General features: G+C 30.8%; 1 protein-coding gene across 11 annotated transcripts in view; it reads left to right on the top strand.

Moving 5' to 3' along the window:
- Positions 1–1,555: 1,555 nt before the first annotated feature.
- Positions 1,556–22,373, top strand: part of cac (calcium voltage-gated channel subunit cacophony) — a 165,053-nt gene continuing 144,235 nt past the window's right edge. For all 11 annotated transcript variants that reach the window (XM_089171707.1, XM_089171703.1, XM_089171702.1 and 8 more), the window contains exon 1: positions 1,556–1,692. The gene's annotated coding sequence lies outside the window, so the exon portion shown is untranslated. The remainder of the gene's footprint in view (positions 1,693–22,373) is intronic.

The following is a 22,373-nucleotide window of genomic DNA, read 5'->3' as shown; positions in this document are numbered from 1 at the left end:
CCAGTTGATCATCCACCGGGACGCATAACATAACTTTTGCGATATAACTTGATTTAATTGTAAACTTTATAACAAAAATAATGCTTAGCGAATGTGATTGTGCAACATTATAATATTTGACACGTTTAATTAATATTCACTTTTTTTCCTTCTTCTGACACATCGTTTTTTTTTTCTTTTTTTTGAAATAATTAAAAGAAATGCTTCGTTCTTTTATTCAAATAACTTGTAAAAATATGTAAATGTATGTATCTGTGAAATAAACATTTAAAGTATATATGCGTAGATAGCTTTAATAATTTTAGTTTTCAAGTACTGTATTAATCTGTAAAAAAGAAAAAAAACATCTATTATCTAATATTTCAGTATCAAAATTCGTAACACATACAAATCTTAAAAAGTTTCACTTGAGTCGCGTTGAAATTCTAAGCGTTTTTCTTATTAGCCATATTATTTAATCTGAATAATTACCCTTGACAATCTGTTACAACATGTGTTACTAATATTGAAAGTTTTTTTCTAATAATTTCGTTTGTATTTCTTCGTTATCGACTAATTCTACTTTTATTTACCGACCGAAACATCGATAATTTTCGTAACAAGATTCGGACGTTATCATTCGCGATAAGTTTGATTTCATTGAAATTTTTTTATTTACAATTCTGGGAGTTTTTCCAATGAGAGGTGGTATCAAACCTTTTAATAAATAGACAAAATAATAGCTGCGACGTTTAAAAAGAAAATAAATTTTCTAATTTGAAATACAAGTTAGGACCAGGAATAGGAATACCTTTTTTTATATAGATGATTAACAAGATAGGAATGGTTGTTTAAGAATATATTTATAGCTGTTTATAGTTTTGTTATTTATCTAATAAAATTGTATACCAAATTAATAAGTAAAAGTTACGTATGTTCTCTATAATGAAGAGTTGATGAAGAGGTGAGCGAGCATTGGGGAGAAACGCAGGAGCGTCGTTACGCGTCTGTGCAACCCTCTCTTTGAAAGGTTGTCGTCTGATTGGCCGGGTCGTGCCGAGGCGTCCCGAAATTCAAGTGAGGAAGCGCCAGTTAGTGTAGCGACCGTGGAGCGCCTGGAAGCGCGCTATGTCTAATCGAGTAGATTCCTAGTATCCTTTTGTTCTTCTCTTTTTATTCTTTTTTTTTTGTTCCTTCAACCTTTCTCCCGTCAATAGTTATCATTTTTATTTCATTATTTTATCTATTACGATCGCGAGTGTCTTTTAATAAATCAAGTCGAACGAGACGTCATTTAAAAAGGATAATACGTTATCTCAATTTACGGCTTATGTTCGCTTTCCCCACGTTCCTTTTTTTTTTAACATTTGTCACCTTAATCTTCCTTTTCTCTCGCAGTTTGCTTTTTCAGAAGTCAGATGACTTACATACACACACATACACACACACACATTTAGTTCATGTATCGAACAGAAAGTTTCGATGAATTGTCTAGTACAAAATGCCGCGACGTGACACCGCTAGCGAATTATCGTCTTGTGACAAGGGTGAATCGGTTGTGGTGACAAGGGAACATTGCGAACATCAAAATCGTTCCAGTAATCATCGTTAAAGTACGTCAATCGGTACGATGACTGATAGCTGACGGATGGATTTCTTATGCTTTACATTTTTGAAGCGTCCATAGGATTGACAATTGAACAACGGTGGAAGGTATAACTTATTTTTCTTCAATTTATGATGTTTTGTGTTATTTTTGTAACCTTTTAATCTCATAAATTGTGCAGAAAGTAATTTCACTTTTTTTTTTTGTCAAAATGAAGACAATTTTAGCTTCGAGATTAAACCTAGGCCTTTCAAGTGGACATAAACAATCAAATTTGATAAATTTAAATTCTCCTCGATCTCACGTGTTGTTATTTGTCTGTTTGCATCAACTAATGCCAAAATTGTGTCAGGAAAAAACGAAATTACTTTCCGATCAACCCAATAAATTTTGGGCTTGGATTTTGTTCATGATAAAACTTCTAGCTTGTTAGACCGTTTTTTTTTTTTTTTACAGCTTTTGATCACTTTTTGTATATGTACCTTTTGTTCTCGTTTATTTGCAACTCTCGTAAAATGTTTCAACCTTTCAAATGTACAGTCATCTTTCTTTGTTATAACTCCAGTTTTTTTTGTGTTAATTACGAAAATGTTCTTCTCTTATTTGTTTTATTTTTTTTTTTAATTTAAAGAAAAATGCACCCGATATGTCGTTGATCGAACAATGTCCAATCGTATTTTTTAAAATAAAAAGTAAGTGTTAGACATAAGAATTAGAAAGTATATTAACCCATTGCACTAAAGCGACACCGAATTAGCGCCCGGCAGATTTAAGTAGCAACTGGAGCCCAACTGATTTAAAGTCTTTTGTTACTCTATCTGCTTATTTACGATCTGTGATAAGATATTTCTTTTAAGATATACTTAAAGATAATACGAAAATTGACTGTGAGGTTTGCTCTGATCGTAATATGCTTAAAGGTAGGTCGAAAGTAACATATTATTGTGATACGTTTCCTAATAAACCTAGGATGCATCTTGGGTATTGTTTTACACAATATCGTACAAAAACTAACTGCAGAGTATAATATTTCTCTCATTTTGTTGTTTTTTATATGAAAATAATTAAATTGGTGAAATTTGATTATTTGTATTCATTTGTTTGTTTATAAATGATTTTAAATTACATGTAAAATGTTTCCCTAATTTGGCAAAAATCGTCTCGAGTTGTTGGTTAGCGCAAGCGAAAAAGTCTTGGAGAGAAAAGGGTTAAAAAGATGGTAAAGAAAAAAGATAAATAAGAAAAGGATCCTGCGAAAATTCTCTTGGTATTTGATACTTAAGAAAACTTTGTTTTTAAGGGAATTTGTAATATAAGTAAATGTAATATAAGTTAGACTAATGATAGTCAACATAATCACGTTGTAATTATTCGCAATATTAATGTTTTTAAGACTACAAATTAACAATTCTATTTTGAATTCATTAGAAAAAGATTCCTTCATGATATCATATTTTTTAATGAATTTTCTCGTTCAAGAAGTATACTCAAGAGCTTTTATATTGTAAAATCGATACGAAAGCTCGAACATTTTCTACTGTATACCTATACATGTGTATATATATATGTGTTTCGAATGTTACATCTTGTTTTCTAGTATAACTTGTGGATTTTCAAAACTAGATGTTCCTTTAGAATCGATCGTACGATATTGTAGGAGGTCATAACCTGGGAAAACGTCGATCGCAACTTTGATATCAGCTTTCCGTTGAACAGTTTATATATAGCACTATAGTTTCGATCTACAAAATTTAACATTGATATATACGATTGTTTTTTTATCATTTTTTTATTCTTTTATTTTTATTAAACTTAGTTTTACTTTTATTTTATTTTTTTATATTTCAATGAATTTTAGTTTAACCTGTTAAACGAGGAATTCAATTTTTAAGTATGCAGTTTTTGTTATTATTTATTTATTATTTTTTATATATTTATTAATTTATTATTTATTATTATTTATGCCTAAAATAAATAAAAAAGACTATGAAAAATATACCTTTTTGTTTATTTATATATTAAAAATACGTTTGACGTATTTATACGTCCTGCACTGTTAACAGATTAAATAAAACATTAGAAATTGATTTTTGAACAAGCATTTTGATTATTCTGATCAATCCGAGTTATTGCGTGTATCTTAAAATATTATATTATAAAAATAATTATTTTCATTATTTTTCTTGAATTTATTATTTTGATAAAATAGAAAGATGGGAGGACAATCAGGTATTTTATGAGTGCAACTGAGAAAAATAAATAGACAGAAGGAATACTTTGGTCTTTTCGTCTTATTTCGCAAAACTTGGAGTCCCTTGAGTATAATGAATTTTTCACGTACCTAAACCATTAGAGTGAATTTACAAGAAGAAAACTAAATTTCCCGTCCACTTTTCTTCTTATTATTAGATAAGACTGCAGAGTCGTTTTTCCTCTTTCTCTCTTTTGTTTTATTTTTTTTTATTTTCAATAATCAATGCTTGATTTTGATTCGTCCTATTTTGAGTGTTTAAAAACACTCAACAAGTACGCACACTGTATTACTATTATTTCGATTATTTGGTTATTTTATCAATGCAAATCTAAATTTATAAACTAATCTACTTTGTTTATATATAATCTAAAATATCGGATAATAAAAAAGTAAATTTAATAAATAGGAAATTTTACTTGATGTTTAATTTGATCAAATAAAGCGAACAAAAGTTACAAACAAATTCTATATTTATTTTTCGAAATATGTAAGAATTTAATTTCTACATTTTTCAAAATCATTTTCTACTTGAAATGACTAACCAGAATCTAGAGATAAGGATGAAACATGCAATCGAGAAAACTTTGGAAAGTGGAATGGCTGAATGATAGCTCGATCGTAGAAATAAAAAAATAAAAAAAAAAGTAAAAATTATATGAAAAAAAAGAGGACGAGAGAGAAAATTAAATGGAGCAGATTTAATACTTATTGGTTATTATGTCAAACTTTATTATTTTCGTTGAAGATCTATAATAACGTCGATAAGCCTGTTGCTTCTTATTTTTTCTTCGCAATTACGTTATCAGCAGGTATATCTTTTTTCTTTTTTATTATCATTATTCTTTTAAACCACAAAATTCTTCAAGCTATCTTCCTTTCTTTCCTTTTCTTTTTTCTCTCGTAGGAAATAGTAGACCACGTAGTGTTTATAGCTACATGTTGGGCGTTTGATTGGATCAACCCTGTAGATTAACGTGAATGTTGTGTTAGACGCTAACGGTATTCTTACAGGGTGGTAAAAAGAAACTTAATGAAACATTAACACACATTGGAATATAATATTTTATTTCTTCTAACAAGTTATACAATTTTAAAATATTACATTAGATTCGTGTTAATTAGATCATCCCATCTCGAAGTAATATTTTCTCTCTATCTATTTTTTTATTTTTTTAATTAACTTAATTAAATTAAATGAAATTAATTATCGTTAAATAACATTATGAGAAAAGAATGACGAACATACTTAAAAAGAGTATCGAATATCGTCATAAGTTTGAGTGAGCACCCGTTAGACTTAAAACGTATCTAAATACGGATGTATGTATGTATACACATATATAAATAGATATCACATGAAGCACATATAAGGCTGCAGCCAGCGACATTGTAATAAAGTCTTCAATGTAGAGAGAAATACGGTTTATGTCACACACATGTGCAAGTTACGTCATTAGTCTGAGAAAGCACATCTATATGCTTATATAGCAAATATATACATATAAAGTATTTAAAGTACTTCCTACTTCCGTAATTGTTAAACTAGGTACTTCTTGAGGTCGAACTCTAACTTTGGATTTCTCGTGTTCAAAAATAAGAAAATGTTCATTTAATTTACATTAAAATTCTTATTCTAAGCTTTCCTATACGCGGTTCCAAAGTTGTACCCGAAAACCAATTTATAGGGGACAATCGTCCAGTAGCGGACACATAAAATAAAAACTGTTTCGAAAAATGTAACTTTATTTATTAATTAGTGAAGTCAACAAACAATAAAATCAACATAAATTAACAAAAATACAACTTCTCCATAAACATATTAAAAAATAATAATTAAACTTTGGTGTAAAAATATGCAATCGCTAGAAGTGTCACCTAGTACAGAACAAATTTCTCTTCGAACAACTATCATCGGAAATTTGAAAATCACCTTGCATCGATCACATATATAGACATCTGAACATTCAAGAATGTCTGCACATGGTTTATGAGCCCACCCATGATAGCTGAAGTACTGTATCTAGTATTCGTCATAGTCCACTAAGCACACTACGCAAGTAATTCTTTCAATTTCAGATATCTCAGTCAGTGGCTGTTTTATCATATCTCCATCTCCACTTTTTCCCCCAGCTTTTAGTCCTTTGGCTTGTTTTCCCTCTAGTTCACTTCTTCCTTTAGCCTTCACGTCTTTGGTTTGTTGCTCGTACTTTTCTCTTACTATTTTCAATGCAATTTTCACTGTCCGTCATTAAGAGATTATTTTTGTCCAGTACTATTAGACAGAATAATACCAACATTATGTGATCTATACCTAATCCGCTTTGAAAATTAGCATAAAAATTCATATTCAACGAATAATAATAGATTTATAAATTTTAATAAATTACCAAATACCATAAAGACGTAAACACAGTAATGTAGCTGTAACACTTACCTGAATCTTACGCGATGCTGTGTTTTCCTGCCGAAAATAGAAATTGACTGCTCCTAATGTTGCCTTAAGCGTCACTAATAAACTGGACCGTATTACCCTGCACCCCTTTAACCCGTTTTTGAATCGTTCACATTATTATTTTTTGATATATATAAGCTGTTTATTTTGTAACATGCCTAATTCCATTTTTATTCGAATCGAGATATTGAAGAGTTTGCATTTCAATGCAATTAATAATATATGTACAAGATTCTAACGAGTTATACTACTTAAATGTATCTAAAAGTGTTAAATTTATATTTCCTATTAAAATAGTGGCAATTATTAAGTGAATAATATGCGTTTTCTTACCAAGAATGGAGTTAGGCCACATTCAAAATAAACTTTTTATCATTTCGTAGATCAGCAAATTTTCTTCTAACAAAATCTTAATGATTTTAAATATATTTGCAACAAATTGCTCAAGAATGAAAAGATCATGTAAAAATGTAACAATTACGGTAGCTAACTCGATTTTTTTGAAAAATGCAGTTTGGTCACTAGTAATAATAGAATATAGTATTATAATATTGAGTTGTTCGGAAAATAATTTCGTTTTTTCGTAACACAATAAAGCCATTAGTTGTGCAAACCGGCAAATAACAACACGTGAGGTTAAATTTATCAAATTCAACTGTTTATGCGCACTTGAAAGGCCTAGGTTTAACCTCGAAACAAAAATCATCTTCATTTTCACCAAAGAAAAACGAAATTACTTTCCGAACAACTCAATTATTTCAAATTTTAATACCAAAAATATATCAATTGCGATTTGATATGTCACTCTCTAGTTTACTTTTTGAAGAAACCATAGTCGCGTGAGCAGAAAGTTATTGCAAGTAAATCTCTTATAACCTATGAATAACACATATGACAGTTGTATACCAATCATAATTCGACTTGTTTTCAATAGTAGTAATATATCACAATGAACTCATTGAAAGCACTTTAGAAGCGGAGCAGCGCATGAATGTAATGTGTGTGTGGTCCTAGATCAAATAGTACTATAGTTCTATATATACATACGCAACAGATTGTGTATACATAGCAACGAACTGAATCGGGATGCGTTCGCATTGAGATGGTAGTGATCTATTCGATGAACGAATAATAGTAGTGCATCGGCTCGAATTTACTATATAACAACTAAAACAGTAACAACAAGAACAACAATTAGAACGTTTATAACTGTGAAGTAGAATCTTATTGAGTTAAATATAGATATTCTGAAGATTGATAAGGTTAAAGCAGGTAAATAAAATAAATTCACGGTTTTGATGATGATGATGAATAATTGAAAAGAAGAAGTTAAAACTTTTGGATTCATTAGTTCTCTCGTTATAACGTAGTTAATTTCTGTATTAAAAGGGAGAGCAAAAATTTCTTTTTGAAACATATTCTGTTAAAAATAAAAATGTTACGTCCAATAGAAACGAAATACTGTTTTCAAACTAAATTAGCTTATATCGGTAGAATTAGAGTAAAAAGTTTTAATATTAGATACCACCTTACGCGAATATTATACGAGTACAGTTATTGACATGTTTTATGTAATTACATAAGACCTACATATATATAGAAACGTATCTATTATTATTATTATTATTATTATTATTATTATTATTATTATTATTATTACTATTATTATTATTATTGATAAATATTTACCCGAAACGATGGGAGTGGAGATCGATCGAATATTGAAATGAAATTTATTTCGTATCAAGTTTTATCACGTACGCATACGAATACATTTCTACATTATTATAAATAGATATATACGAAATACAAATAGTCAGATATGTTCTCTTATGTACTCATAAGTATTTGTTCATTAATACACAAAATATCTTTTTGTATTCACTAAAATGAGTCTATAAATTACTACAGGATAAATAAATAAAATGCGATTAATATTAACTATAGAACATCAATTAAATTTCCCGGTGAATCAATCAAACATTTGAAAGCGTTTTGCACGTGTACATTTGTAAAACGTGATCTCTTCTGATCGTCGAATTTGAATTTGATTAGGGTGAGAGAGTGGGAGAGAGAGAGAGAGACATAAAATGAAAGAGATAGGAGACGGGGTTGGCAGGTGTTCACAGGGTATCCTGCGGAGCAGGTTTAAAGGGGTTCAGAAAGTATAGGGTAGACGTAGGAGGGTAAGAGCAGGGTGGTTATATATAGCAGCGTGCCCGGAGCATCGATCGACGAACCTACTGAGCCTGGGAGAGCACGCGGATTCGGCACTGTTCATTCTCTCTATCTCTCATTCATTTTCTGCTTTATTTCTATATTTCACTGCTCCTTTTTTTCATTCTCTCACTCTTTCTCTCATTATATCTTTTCGTTATCTGTTTTTCTCTTTTACTCTCACATTTATTTTTTTTATATTTTTCTCTTGTTCAGTTTTCTTATTTTTTCTCTATCTATTTTACTATCTGAAAATTTTGTACCATCATGAAAACCTATTACCTTTTTTTCTCCATTTTTTCCCCCTATTTGATTTTATCATAAACTGGTGTATTAACCGTGAAGAGATAATCAAAAATAAACAAAAAAGATTGAAAGAGAGCATTATCTTTATGAGAAGACAAAAGATAGATAGTAGATGATGTTTGTATTGGCCATACGAATTAAACGCCATAAATCAAAAGAAGATGAAATACTTGGTTGCTGAAAGAGAATTGCTTTGGGGAATCACCTTTCGGGCAATTGGTTTCCTTCTTCGATTTCTCTCTCTCCCTCTCTCTTTCTCCATCTCTCTCTCTTTCTATCTCTTTCCCTATTTCTCTCGAGAGAGAGCTTGCGACTTGTTGCATTTCGGAAAAGCTCGGCTGCTGGATCGCCGCAGAGGATTTTTCGTCTATATATAGGTACATATAAACATGTACATACTATGCATATACATCTGTATTGCATATTCACATTCATTATATATATATATATACAAAAATATAGAGTACCCGGCAAAACTTTAGATTTAGTAGGTAAATTCAGAAAAATAGGATATTTATATGAACAAATGAATGCCTTTAGAGTAACCGAAATAGATATATTTATCAAAATATAAACTTATGAATATTATTTTTCATATTTTATATCATATTTCATTAAAATGTACTTTCGTCAATAAAACACCACCCTTAATTTTAATAACAGCTTTATATACTTTGGACATTTCGACAATTAGTTTTTTGACAATTAGTTTTTTGACAATTCACTAATATTTTCAATCGAATATATTTTCATACTTCTTGTAAAAGTATCCAAAGATTTTAATATTATAGTTCATTCCGAGTATTGACTTGAAATGAAAAACAGGATTATTTGTTTTATTTCATTTTTCAAGCTGCTTATTCGTCGAACGTTAAACCATTTATTTCGATTATTTTGGATGGAACACAATATATTTATTATAATATATAACATGCTACAACAAAACGGCTTCAATATTTTATAAGGTTGGTGCATATGAAATGTAGGATTTTTGAGTGAATATATAATAATGCATATATTTTTACAAAAGCTGTTTATTTAATCAAAATATACTTCAATACACTTTTGTCAACATAAATGCCTTTTTTAACAAAATTCTAATCTTAAGAATTAATAAACTCTGATATTGTATTTTTTAGACTGTCTTCATCTTCATATTGTTTAGCCCATAAAAACAGTTCCAAATGTTCCAAAAAATGATAGTCCAATGAATAAGCTGAGTGTAGAAAAACTTCATATTTCAATTAATTTCATTTTGTAATTGTTTTTTGCGATATATGCGGCCGAGCATTGTCATGGAGAAGTAGTGGGCCATGCCGATTAGCAAGTGATGGGGGTGTCATTTAAAATTTTTCATACATCTCATCAATGTACTGGCAGTACTTTTCTGAGTAATTGTCTCTCCTGCTCAAAGGAACGAGTAATGAACTAGTACACTAGTCACATTCAACCAAACTGTTATTAAAATCTTTCGTGTAAGAAGTGATGGCCTCGGAGTATAAGCACAAGCCTCATCCTATCAAGCCACCGAGCACACCTTTTTCTGTTGTCGTAAAGAATCCATTTTTCATCACAGGTAATAATCCAATCGAAAAATGGCTTTCGATGTAATCGCGTTAGTAACGACGAGCATACGTTTAACCGATCCAGCTTATTTTGCTTGGTTAGTTCATGTGGAACCCACTTATCCATTTTTTTCAACTTGTCAATTTCAGAAAGATGTCGCAATATTGTTGTATGGTCAACTTTCATCCTGATAGCTAGTTCCCTCGTGGATATAGTTGGATTTACTTCCACCAATGCCTTCAAAATCATTTTTCACGATCGTTTTGGGTCTTCCTCGCGGATCGTTTTCTAGCGAATAATCACCAGATCGAAATTTTTCAAACCAACGCTGCACTTTTCGATTGTAACAGTATTCTCCTCAGACGCCATGTTTATGTTTCATGCAGCTTTTGCAGCATTATTGCAAAGTTTATACTCATACAAGAAAATGGCACGCATTTTGATATAAAATTCAAAAGAAAAAACAATAGAGAACACTTTTGAGAAAATCTCCTATGTTAAAATGTTACTCTGGCAATGGAACCAGTACGATTATAGAAGAGATTATGTCAAAAACAAAAGCATAATAAAAACAGCGAGAGAAACGTTTGCATGTTAAAAAAAAGACGACATTTTATATGGACCAACCTAATACATTGATTATTATATCATTTTGTTTGTTTTCTTTGTTTCGTAGTTTTTTTAATGAGTGTATTTGAAATAGTTGAAGAAAATCGGTATTTTTTCGCGGGACAGGTAGATCGACGATAATCACCAATAGCGTATTAGCCAATCTTACGTTAACGATAATAAGAGTATCATCCTGATGATTATGTTTGCTGTAACTGTTGTCTATGATTGTATTCATGCATACATATAGAAATCTTTAGTATGATCTGAAATTAGTTTCTTTCTTGGCAATAATATTCATAGTAATTGTATTGACATTACAATTGAAGTTTTCATGAACATACCTAAAATAAATTATAAAAGAAAAAAGTGCCGTTTTTATGAGGCACCAAGTTTTTGTAAAAAGAGCATAAAATGGGATAGAATTAACTGTATATATTTCTTATCCTATGGCAAAAGAAATATTCTCTCTGTCTTTCTCGTTTGAACTGTACAAAGTGCTTCGCGATATTAACCTTACTGTATTGCTTGCACTCTAATTTGCTAGTACAAGAAGCATACCGCGATGAAAAGAAAAGAAGAAAGAGGAAAAAAAAAGAAGAATAAAAAGAAAAGCGGTAAAGGAGGAGGAAAAGAAGAAGAAAGTTCGGTCTCTCGACAATTCACAGACGCTTTTCCCTCAGCTTCTCTTAGAATTATTTTCCAAACGTATTACTATCGTTAGCAGAATCTTTGAGACTGAAAGAAATAGAAAGGGTAGTTTTATTAGTACGTATCATATTATAGAAATATTTTTCACGTTCTAATTCCAATAAGACAGAGCAAGAGAGACCACTCATCGGTTTACCTTTATTTGATTTCAAAAATGAAACGTTTTCTTAAACCACAATATATACCACAGCATTTCTCATGTATAAAGAAGAATTTTAAATCACATAGAAACTATAAATCCATAATTATAAGCTATGTAATACACGAATATTAGCCAATTTACATAAATTCAACGAATTCCTGGTATTAATACATGCAGATTCGCATCAATTCCTTGTCTTCTGCTTGGTTTTTTCTTTTCTTAATTAACTTAATGTATACGAACTTTTTGACCAAATGATTACGTTTTCGAATTCAACGTTGCGTGATCGACTGAACAAACAATAATCGAATCGTAATTAATTAAATGAGTTGTTTCTTTGACCTTTCTTTCTATATAATAATTTACATATAATACATGTGTTCCGAATAAACTTTAAAGAAAATATGATTTTGATTATTTAAAATTTTGAAAGAAATTATTAGATATACTCCTTTTTTTTAAATTTAAAGATTTATTACACAAATAATTAATTATACATTTGTGTCATTGTTTTTGGATCATTTCTAGACTGTTTAGGCGTTTTGAAACTGCTTGTTTTCTCTCTTGACTTTGACACGAGTCTTCATCGAGCAGATGCTCTTATTCCTCATTTCTAAAAACTGTTCCATTCATATGCCGGTTTTCTATGCAGAAATCACCTCTTCTGAAGCGTTCATACCACTCATGACAAGTGCTTTCGTTTATAACTTCTTCACCATAAGCACTTAAGAGCATTCGGTGAGCCTCAGTCGCAGATATTTTACTATTAAAAAAAAAGATTAACATCTCCAGCAAATGACGAGTATACGGCTCAAAATCTGACATTTTTAATTGACAATAATTTAAAAATGTAAACACAAATCAACTACTAGTGTTTTTAGGTTATATTCACAAGATGCTAAAGAGTATTGAAAGACGTCTATACTGTATATATTCGAAGTCTAGTTGGTGCTAGTGCCATCTATAGGAAAACGGCGTGAACAAAGTTGTATACCTAATACTATAGAATTACTAGAGTTGTCGCTAATAATTCCCGATTGTTGATGCGACAATAACACGTTAAGCGCCACGTCAGTACCTAGGGACCGACGCTAGACTTTCCGTTTAGGCCACGTTGGTCCCTAGGGACCGACGGCAGACTATTCGCGCTTCTATTGCGACGCGTGTGTCGGTCCTTGCGTACTTGTGAGACTATACATTTAAATTATGCGATATCGGTGGGTGAACCCTCCTACTATTGACCAATAAATTCATTTAATTCCTTCCCTCTTAAAGGGGGTGTTACAAATTTGAATAAAAAAACATGTGAAATAAAGTAAGAAACGTCTGTTTATAAAGTATTTGAACAATATTTGTTGCGATTGGAAAATGTCATTCTCACGAGTGCAATTATCTGCAAGTGGAGATTCAAACATACGAAGACTAGCCAAGGTCCTCAACCCGAATTACATTACCCGACATCCATCTATGCTCTGGCTCGCCTTACGTCGGACCGACGGTACCCGACTGAAGGCGATCGGGCCGACAGTGCCCGACTGATGGCGAGCGGACCGACATTGCCTGCCTGACAGCTGAGCGTGGCTTGAAACAAAAGACATCGAAATACGTCGTGGCGCTTAACATGTTAAATAAAGCAATATAAAAAATAAAAAATTATTAGGGACATATTTTTTTTTTGAAGTAAAATAGTATATTATGCAATTAGTGCATAAACTTGTCGATTACGCACAAGACCGAAGTTGAGCGCACGAGGAAGCGAGGGGCGACAAGTTTGCGCACTAGTTGCATATACTATTTTTTATTACGAATGCGGGGACATATTTGGTACATAATTTTGGGGTCCAGGGGCGAAGCTTCGGTCGGGTCGAGGTGTCGAGCCCTGGCGGGGGTTAGGGAAGGCGGAGCCCTCCCTCATCACAAAACAATACTGAAAAAGTTAAAAAATTTTAAGTAAAATTATTTGCATAACGGAACTTCGTTTTTTTTTTTAACAACAGAATATCGTTTCCTTCCAATTTCCGAGTGAAGTTTCTTTTCAGCAAGATCGATAGCGTATTCAAACAGGAAATAAAATAAATGAAGAACTAAATATTAATCTTATTGTCTAAGATAGCCTTTTTAAACAAAGAATAAAATACAGAAAGAACTACATATTAATCTTATCGCCTACAATATTGACACCTTGATTGTGTTCTTTTTATTGTCAATTTTCGTGCGGTAAGTAAAATTTGGGTGCGACAAGTAAACTTTCCGCACTCAAATTGACATTTATTTTACTCAAAACGCGTGTTGTACTTGTAAAGTATGTAAACAGCGTCTTTCCGACCCCAATAGCGACCGAAAAGATAGTACTTTCCCCGCATGAGTAATAAAAACTTCTTTAGAATAGGGATGATTTGAAAAAAATGTAACGGAACAGCACAACAAAAACGGGCCGAAATGGTTGTAAGAAGAGAAAAAGAGACTAACATATAGGATTAAGTCTGCGAGAGAATGAGACAGAATATAGCTATCCAGTTTTTCCTATTCTCGGTCTCCTCTTTATGCTATGCTTCGTAGTTATTGCTCCTGGTTGTATATGTGTGTGTTTGTGAGCGACTGCATACTACAAAACGTAGACACATATTATTTCGATCCTATGCCTGTTTGTAGGTAGGAGCGATAGAAGGGTAAAAGAATAAACAGAGATAAGAATGTAGGTATTCGACAAAAGAATAAGGTACAAACGAACTGACGGTCGAAATAAAGAAAGAAGGTGTGTGATGTCTGGCCTTGTAAATTGTATAAGTGTGTAAGTCTGTGTGAGTCTGGAAGGTATATATATACATGTCATTTCTTTTCTATTTTTCTATTTCTATTTAAAAATGTTTCTATATTATTAAAAATTAATATTAATTTTTTTATTTCGCAAATATTATAATTAATAATTATGAAATACATAGAATATATAATAAATTGTATTTTCTGAAATATTAAAAATAAAAAAAAAGATTACTAGATACATCAGAGAAAAAGAATTAAAGAATACTGTAGAATACATTAGGAGCAGCTGAAAAAATTCCATTCAAAAACAAGTAAATTACTGTCACATTTTTATTTTGCTTCTTCCTAAAATATATTTGATTTATAAAGACAAAATATGTCTATTAAATTTGATTTTTATATGTTTTTATAAAAAATATACAAAGATTTGTATTGACCAAAAATGTACTTTTGTGACTTACACACTTACACACTTTTGCCAAAAGTGTACTTTTTATCAGCTATTTCACCCAGAGACCATACCGGTGCCCTTTGGTATATATTGTAACAATATTATAATAAATAAATCCTACAATTATCTTATATACTCTTAAAACTGTGCATTCGTCAGATTCTCTCGAAACTTAGTTTTTTTGAAGGTTTCACTTCTAATTTTTCTATCTTTACGTGTTGTTTTTTTTCATTCTATTTCTCTTTTACAAGTCCTTTCATCGTCGTAGACGGAAATGAACTTAAAACTTTGTCGTTATCAGTAATGGAAAGCCGTACACGATAACAGGTGTTAAAGCGCGTAAAGTCAACAGGAAATAAGCTATTTTCCTTTTTTTTAATACGTATACGTAGGAGTTTTTGTTCTCTGCGAAGGAAAATGAAATATTGAAAGTACATACTTTCGTCTCGAGAGTTTTTAGAGAAGACTAATCAAAATGCATCCTGTACGAAAGCCAAGATTTACATCTATTTCACATATATCAAAGTTCTTTTGTTTATTCTTTTGTGTCGATGTATTGTTGTATTACTTTTCTTGAAACTTTCAAAAGAATTTATTTTTTATTCTTAAATGTATACTTAATTTTATTAAAACATCTCTTAAGTTATCGTTTATGGATTTACAATAAAATGCATTATTCGTTATTCAAAGTTCAAAAGTCATTTATTGTATTCGAAGATGAGCTCATTTTGCGTTTTGATTATTTTTGAATTCTGATTATAATATTTAATAACGTAGCTATTTTTTTTTGTTTATTGTTCTTTTTCATTTCCTTTCTTTTTATTTTTATAACCGGATAGATATATACACTTATGTTTTCTTTCGTACAAACAGAAACAGAATAGAATTTTCTTTTCTTATGTCTATTAGACGCGACACATTGAATTATAACGTCATCGGATCTTTCTGTACACGTTCTCAGCTCTTTTCTCAGCGATTCAACATTTTTCGTAACGCGTGGGGAATTTCAAAAGCTCCACAAGAAATGCCAACTTGATTTCTTATTATGTCGCGAACAGTAACGCTTAATTCCGGAGGAAGGAACGTTAAATTAGAATAATTAACAATTTAATGTCTCGTAAATGTCTAAATAAATATATATATATAATAATTCGTAAATAGAAACTTTTTATCTTTTAAGATAAATTTAGATAAAAGCGTAGGCTTTCATTTTCCTACCTTTCTCTTTTTTTATTCATTCCCTTCGAAAATTAATTTCAACGGAAACAGATAATATTCGTGGGTTGTGATAACACCCATGAATAATGAAAATCATACTCGTAAGCAAATAATTATATAGCCCTTTGACTTTAGAGTTCATAGATATTTTTCAATATAAAGTGACGTCATCATCACCCCATCTACCTATAGAGATATACTTTTATCAGTTGGAAATCTGGATCGATAGTGTTTCTACAAAAGATAAAATATTCCATGTTTTATCATCATATCTTCTTTCAATCCAATTTTAAACGTGTCGTAATATAAATATGTGCTTTTTTTTTTTTTTAAATATAACACTTTCATTGTTTCTATTTTCGTACAAGATATATAAATATCTATATTTGTTTCTATACATAATAATATGTAAATATGTATGTAAATACACGTATATACGTATACATATACATATGTATGACGCCGATTATTTATTTTCGTCCTCGGATCACTGCGTCGTACACGTTAAATGTTATATAGTTTTTAGGAGAGAGAGAGAGAGAGAGAGAGAGAGAGAGAGAGAGAGAGAGAGAGAGAGAGAGAGAGAGAGAGAGAGAGAGAGAGAGAGAGAGAGAGTAGAGAACTAGAATAATAATTATATTTATATGAAAGAGAGAGAAAGAGCAGATAATTATTATGGATTACTCGTGGACTCATGCATGAACGATTTTATACCAACGAGGTTCACCTGTTGCTAAACTCATGGTTGATCTCTCCCGAAGCTTTTTGCTATCGGTTAAATGAAATTTGATTTTGTTAAAAGGTAATCATCCCATCTCCCTTCTCATATACATATACGACGTATACCCTTACACACATACATACATATATATATATAAATAATTTTTTGGAAAGATCATAGGATATCGCTTGTTTGAACATTGTTTTTAACCAGTTAACTGTGATTGACTAGTATACTAGTGATGGAAAAGTCGTACAATTTTGGTTATTGATGAGTATGGTTCGATTTTGGCGACACAAAACGGTGAGGGCTCTTAAACGAGGGCGCCACAGTTAAATGGGTAATGAATTGCGTTATTTGGTATACTCAGTAAAAAATAAAGGTGGGAGGTTGATTATTTTAGACGTTAATAGCGTTTATGTATTTTTAGGTGCTAATAATAGATAGTAGCTTTTAAGGGGACAAGAAATGATCGTGGCACGTGTTATATTGGGTAAAGGCACGACATTGGCAGAGCGCGAAAATGGGATCGAGTGGTTTCGCGTTGGTAGAGCCTTCGGTAAACTCGAGATATTACGAGTCTAATGGTAGATCGAAGATAACATTAGTTAGTAGAGACACCCGAGTTAACGCTAACATAGAGAAGTAACCCAATCTCTCTCTCTCTCTCTCTCTCTCTATCTTATTTCGATTATTTTTTATGGATTATTGATGGTTTTTATAAACCTTATTGTTAGAATCCATTAACGAGCTTAAGTAACTATTCGATCGAATCGTCAAAGTTTCAATGGAATAAAAAAGAGAAGAACGCTGGTAGGAGTTCTTTCGATAGAGACATTGTAGGCCAGGCCATCGTCTTTATTGCGTTTCTATTTTTTTCTTTCTCTTGTCGATGTGATATCACGATTATTTCTTTTTTACGTTACGACGGTCAGACCTATTTCTCGTTCCCGTTGCTTGGCAGGTTAATACGGGCTTTATAGGGTGTATTACGTTTTACGAGAAAGAGAAAGAGAGAGAGAATATTCTCGGTTAGCTTCGACACTTTCATCGTATTTTCTTTGTTATTCTCGTAGAAATATTTTTGTCCCATGTTAACAAAATTTGTTTTTTTTTTCTTTTTTGTTTTTTCAATGTTTTTAAAGTTTCATCCAAATTGTCTGGTTCAATTGAAATTTGGGTTATTTCTCTCTTTCTCTCTCTTTCTTATAGAGGTAATGATTGCATTTACGTTTGGTTCCTCGTAGTTAAGCTCGCGTGTTAAACGCAACTCACTCCTTCCGAGGCTACGCTTCTAAAGTTACACGACGACTGAAGCTTCGATGTATGCGATGAGGAGCAAAGTAGCGCAATTTCGGTCTATGCCACGTAATATCTTACATTGGTGAAACTTCGAAGGTAACGATGTGAAAGTAACAAATTTGAAATACGTCTTTTACTTGTATTTAAATATACTACATATGTGTATACCAGTCCTTCTTGTAGAATCAACTTCAATTGACGTACATATAGTTTATTACATTTTTAAGTATATTTTTTTTTATATTTAGATGATTTTTTTATTAAAAGTGGTGTAAATCTTTTTAGAAAATAAATTGAGTAAAATATCGTAATAAATTTCTTAATTTTTGTCATAAGTAAACTTATACCCTAATAAACGCTTATCTACATTTAAACGTTTAGTAAATTGTATTAATTTTTATTATTAATGTGTAAATTGTCTTCAAATAATTATATAAAAATAACTAAACACTTCCATGGCGCTCTCATCAATCTTGATTTATGTTAGTCAGATAATAAGATCGGATTTACTCCTACGTGAAACTTGGATATTATTTAACGCAAGTCGCTGTTAGACTTTATGTATCCTTATCTTCTAGTCGACCTTCTAATCGACGATCACACCATGCGTTAAATATTCCTAACTGTAATTAATAGACAGATTAACCAGTGGTTTAGAAAACTAAAATATGTACGATAATTAAATTTGTAAATAATAAATGACTAAACAGATATTAGTAAAAACCAATGAATTAATCATTTATTAGGTAGGTGCATAAGAAATTAGTCCCCAGCAGATTTCAGTTGCAACTCGAGCGGCGCTGATACGGCGCCTGGCTTTTTTGAAGTCTTTGTTACTCTATTATCTTATTTACGATCTGTGATAAGATATTTCTTTTAAGATATACTTAAAGATAATACTTAAAGGGCCGACAAGGGACTGTGAGGTTTGATTTGATCGTAATACGTCTGTAGGTAGGCGAGAAGTAACATATTATTGTGATACGTGTCCTAATAAACCTAGGATGCGTCTTGGGTATTGTTTTACGAAATATCATACAAAAACTAATTGCAGAGTATAAAGATTCTCAAATTTTGTGGTTTTTGATATAAAAATAAATAAATCGGTGAAATTTGATTATTTGTATAAAAGCCTCGAGTGCAAAGAATGAAATAAACGACTTTTGTGAAAAAGAGTATGTAGTAATATATATTCACTTAAAAATCCGACATTTCATACTCACTAATCTAATTACGATTTTCTAATGTTCAAATATTCCTAAGTTTAATTTATAAATCGTGATAAGAATGAAGAAAGGAATAGAGCTTCTCGAAAATCGGTGGTTAATTTTAATGAGACTGAATAGTTTGTCTTTCTCTAATTGTCTCTCTTTCTCTTTTGCTCTTTAATGATCTTACAATTTCAAGTAGGTACTTGAGAACTTAACAAACTTTCTTTAACTCTTCTTCTTCTTCCTCTACTTCTTCTCATTTTCAAACCTAATTCGCATAATAAAGTCTTGTTCGACTTTCGTTCATGTTTATTTTAAGTCTCGAGTAATAAGACAAATGTATAAACTCTTGCTTCTACCATTTGATTTATTTCTTTTTTTCATTGTTTAAATTAATATCAAGATAATTAAGTTGATTTCAGGAAAATCTCAAATTATATGATAAATAAATGTTCATCAAATGTATTATATAATAGAAGTGAAAAAAGCCTTCTCTACGATAGATTTGTCCTCGTTGTCGTCATCGTCATCGTCAATTCAGAAAAAGAAAGAAAGGACAATAAACTTGCTCTTTTTGTTATTTTTTAACAGAGTTCTCTGAAAACTCCAATCGATATCCAATACTTGTTGCTTCGGAACTGATTTCCGGAGAAGTATATGCAATTCGACTGCCTTTGTTCCGTCAATCTTTTCCAATATCTTATATATATATATATAATATATATATATATATATATACATGGTGAACGATATTTTCGATGAATATGTCGTCGAATATCGATTAGAAATTTCATTTAATAATGTAAAAGAAAGTAAACATATTTTTCTTTCTTACTTCTTAATTTTTATCGAACAATTTTGATCTTCAAAATTTATCTTAGTTGAGAAAGATTGACAAACAAAAAATTGATTTTCCTTTCCCTTTTCATTACCCCCACTCCCACTCCTCCAACTTCTTCTCCTTCATCATCATCTTCATCTTCTTCTATATTTTTTTCTTTTTCTTTCTCTACAGTTTTTTTTTCCATAACCCATCAGCTACGTACGTACCAGAGATAATTTATAATTATTTTCCAAGAGGTTGGAAAGAAATTACTGGGAGGAAAGTCTTCGTAAGGATTAAAAATGGAAGGAAGGGGGATTACATGGGATTAAATGGATCTTCGACTTTCACGATTCGCGAATCGGTTCTCGGTTTCTTTTAACGACGAAGAAGACGAAAACGAATACGATGATGACATGGACGACATTTTAAGATTAAACTCCAAGTTCGACTTATCTGACAGCAACTAAAAAAGGATGTCACTAATTTAATGTAAATGATGGAGTTATTTTTCTTTCCTCGTGAATAACCTGGAATTATTAAACTGAATAATTATATTGATTTGAAAAAACTGTATATATATATATATATATATATATATATATATATATATATATATATATATATATATATATATATATATAGTATATACAGGATGGTCCAAATGTCAGTAAACTATTTTATAATGAAATGACACTTTTAAGTATTTCAAATAACAATTAGTTTTTACATGATGTCTTTAAAATTACCAACTTTTTAATATTGACACCTGAGGGTACTTTTTCTAAAATATTTTCCATCTTCTATCACAATGCTCTGATTATTTTTGAGTCACGCTATATTTCTTATATTAAATAATATTTAAGACTTCGTGCTTTTCATTTAATCGTAAATATTTCTTCTCAAATTTACAATAATTATTACGGTTTGTTTTTATAGTAGGAACGGTTACGGGTATGCAAAACGATATTTTATTAGGTTAGAATTTCCGAGAAAGAAACTTTCTATCTGTCTCTATCTATCTTTTAATATTTAATAATAAAATTTAATTAATTGAACAGTATCGATTTCGTTGGTACATTACGTAATACATAGAAATAAAATAATCAACATTTAAATTTTTCTTGAATAATCAAAAGAGAGCTAACCTCTCTTTCATTATTTCAAATTATACTAATGAGTCATATTCGAAGATAGTAATAGATTAGTTAAATTTAATTTTGTCATTAGAAAGTAAATTTTAATTTTCTATGGGTATTTCGAGTTAGAGAATGAATATTCGACTAATGATCAAAATTTCTTATTAACGATTTCTATTTCTTAAAAGGGACGTTTTGTTTTTCTACGAATTATACAAACGATTATTTGCTCGATCAGAGGACTTGATTCGAATCGGTAGTTCGAAAGTGTTCGCTATTCACTTTGGTATTCGTTCGATCGATTCATGGATGTTAAAAGGATGCTTTGTACTACGGGGCCATAGGAACGAAGCGAATAATTTGCATGTTCGTCGTTCCGTTTATTCCAATTAGCTTTACGTGGGTCCTTCGTAGGGTTTTTTTTTCTCTATCTTTCTCTCGTTGATACGCAAATGAAGCGTTTAAATTTTAGTTAATACCCCTAACGATATCTTTATCCGTTTGATGTTTTTTATAGAACATTTTTATACACCATAAATAGAACACACGTATCAAGAAGATAGTTGGATTTTTTCAGTGCTTTTACCAGGATTCGTGTTCGTGGTTCGTATATAACATATATTTATGTACATCTATATATATATATATATGTATGCAATAAGAAGCAACAGGGTGTCGGTATATTCTGAACGTTTCTAGAACATTCGAGAGAAATTGAAATGCAACTCTCTGGTATTAAATGTCTCAGAATGTTTCCTAAATAAAAGTTTTATCATCTCATGGGTAAAAATTTTTCTTGATATTTGTTAACCAGTTAACTGTGATTGACGAATATATTCGTCATGCAAAAATGACAAGATTTTGTGTATTGACAAGTATATTCCTCATGGAGAAGTGGCACGA

Source organism: Polistes dominula, unplaced genomic scaffold (genome assembly GCF_049000335.1).
Source record: "Polistes dominula isolate Pdom_NZ unplaced genomic scaffold, Pdom_raw_medaka contig_84, whole genome shotgun sequence".
NCBI classification, from domain to species: domain Eukaryota; kingdom Metazoa; phylum Arthropoda; class Insecta; order Hymenoptera; family Vespidae; genus Polistes; species Polistes dominula.
Note: the sequence above shows the minus strand (reverse complement) of the source record. Positions and strands in the feature narration are given on the sequence as shown.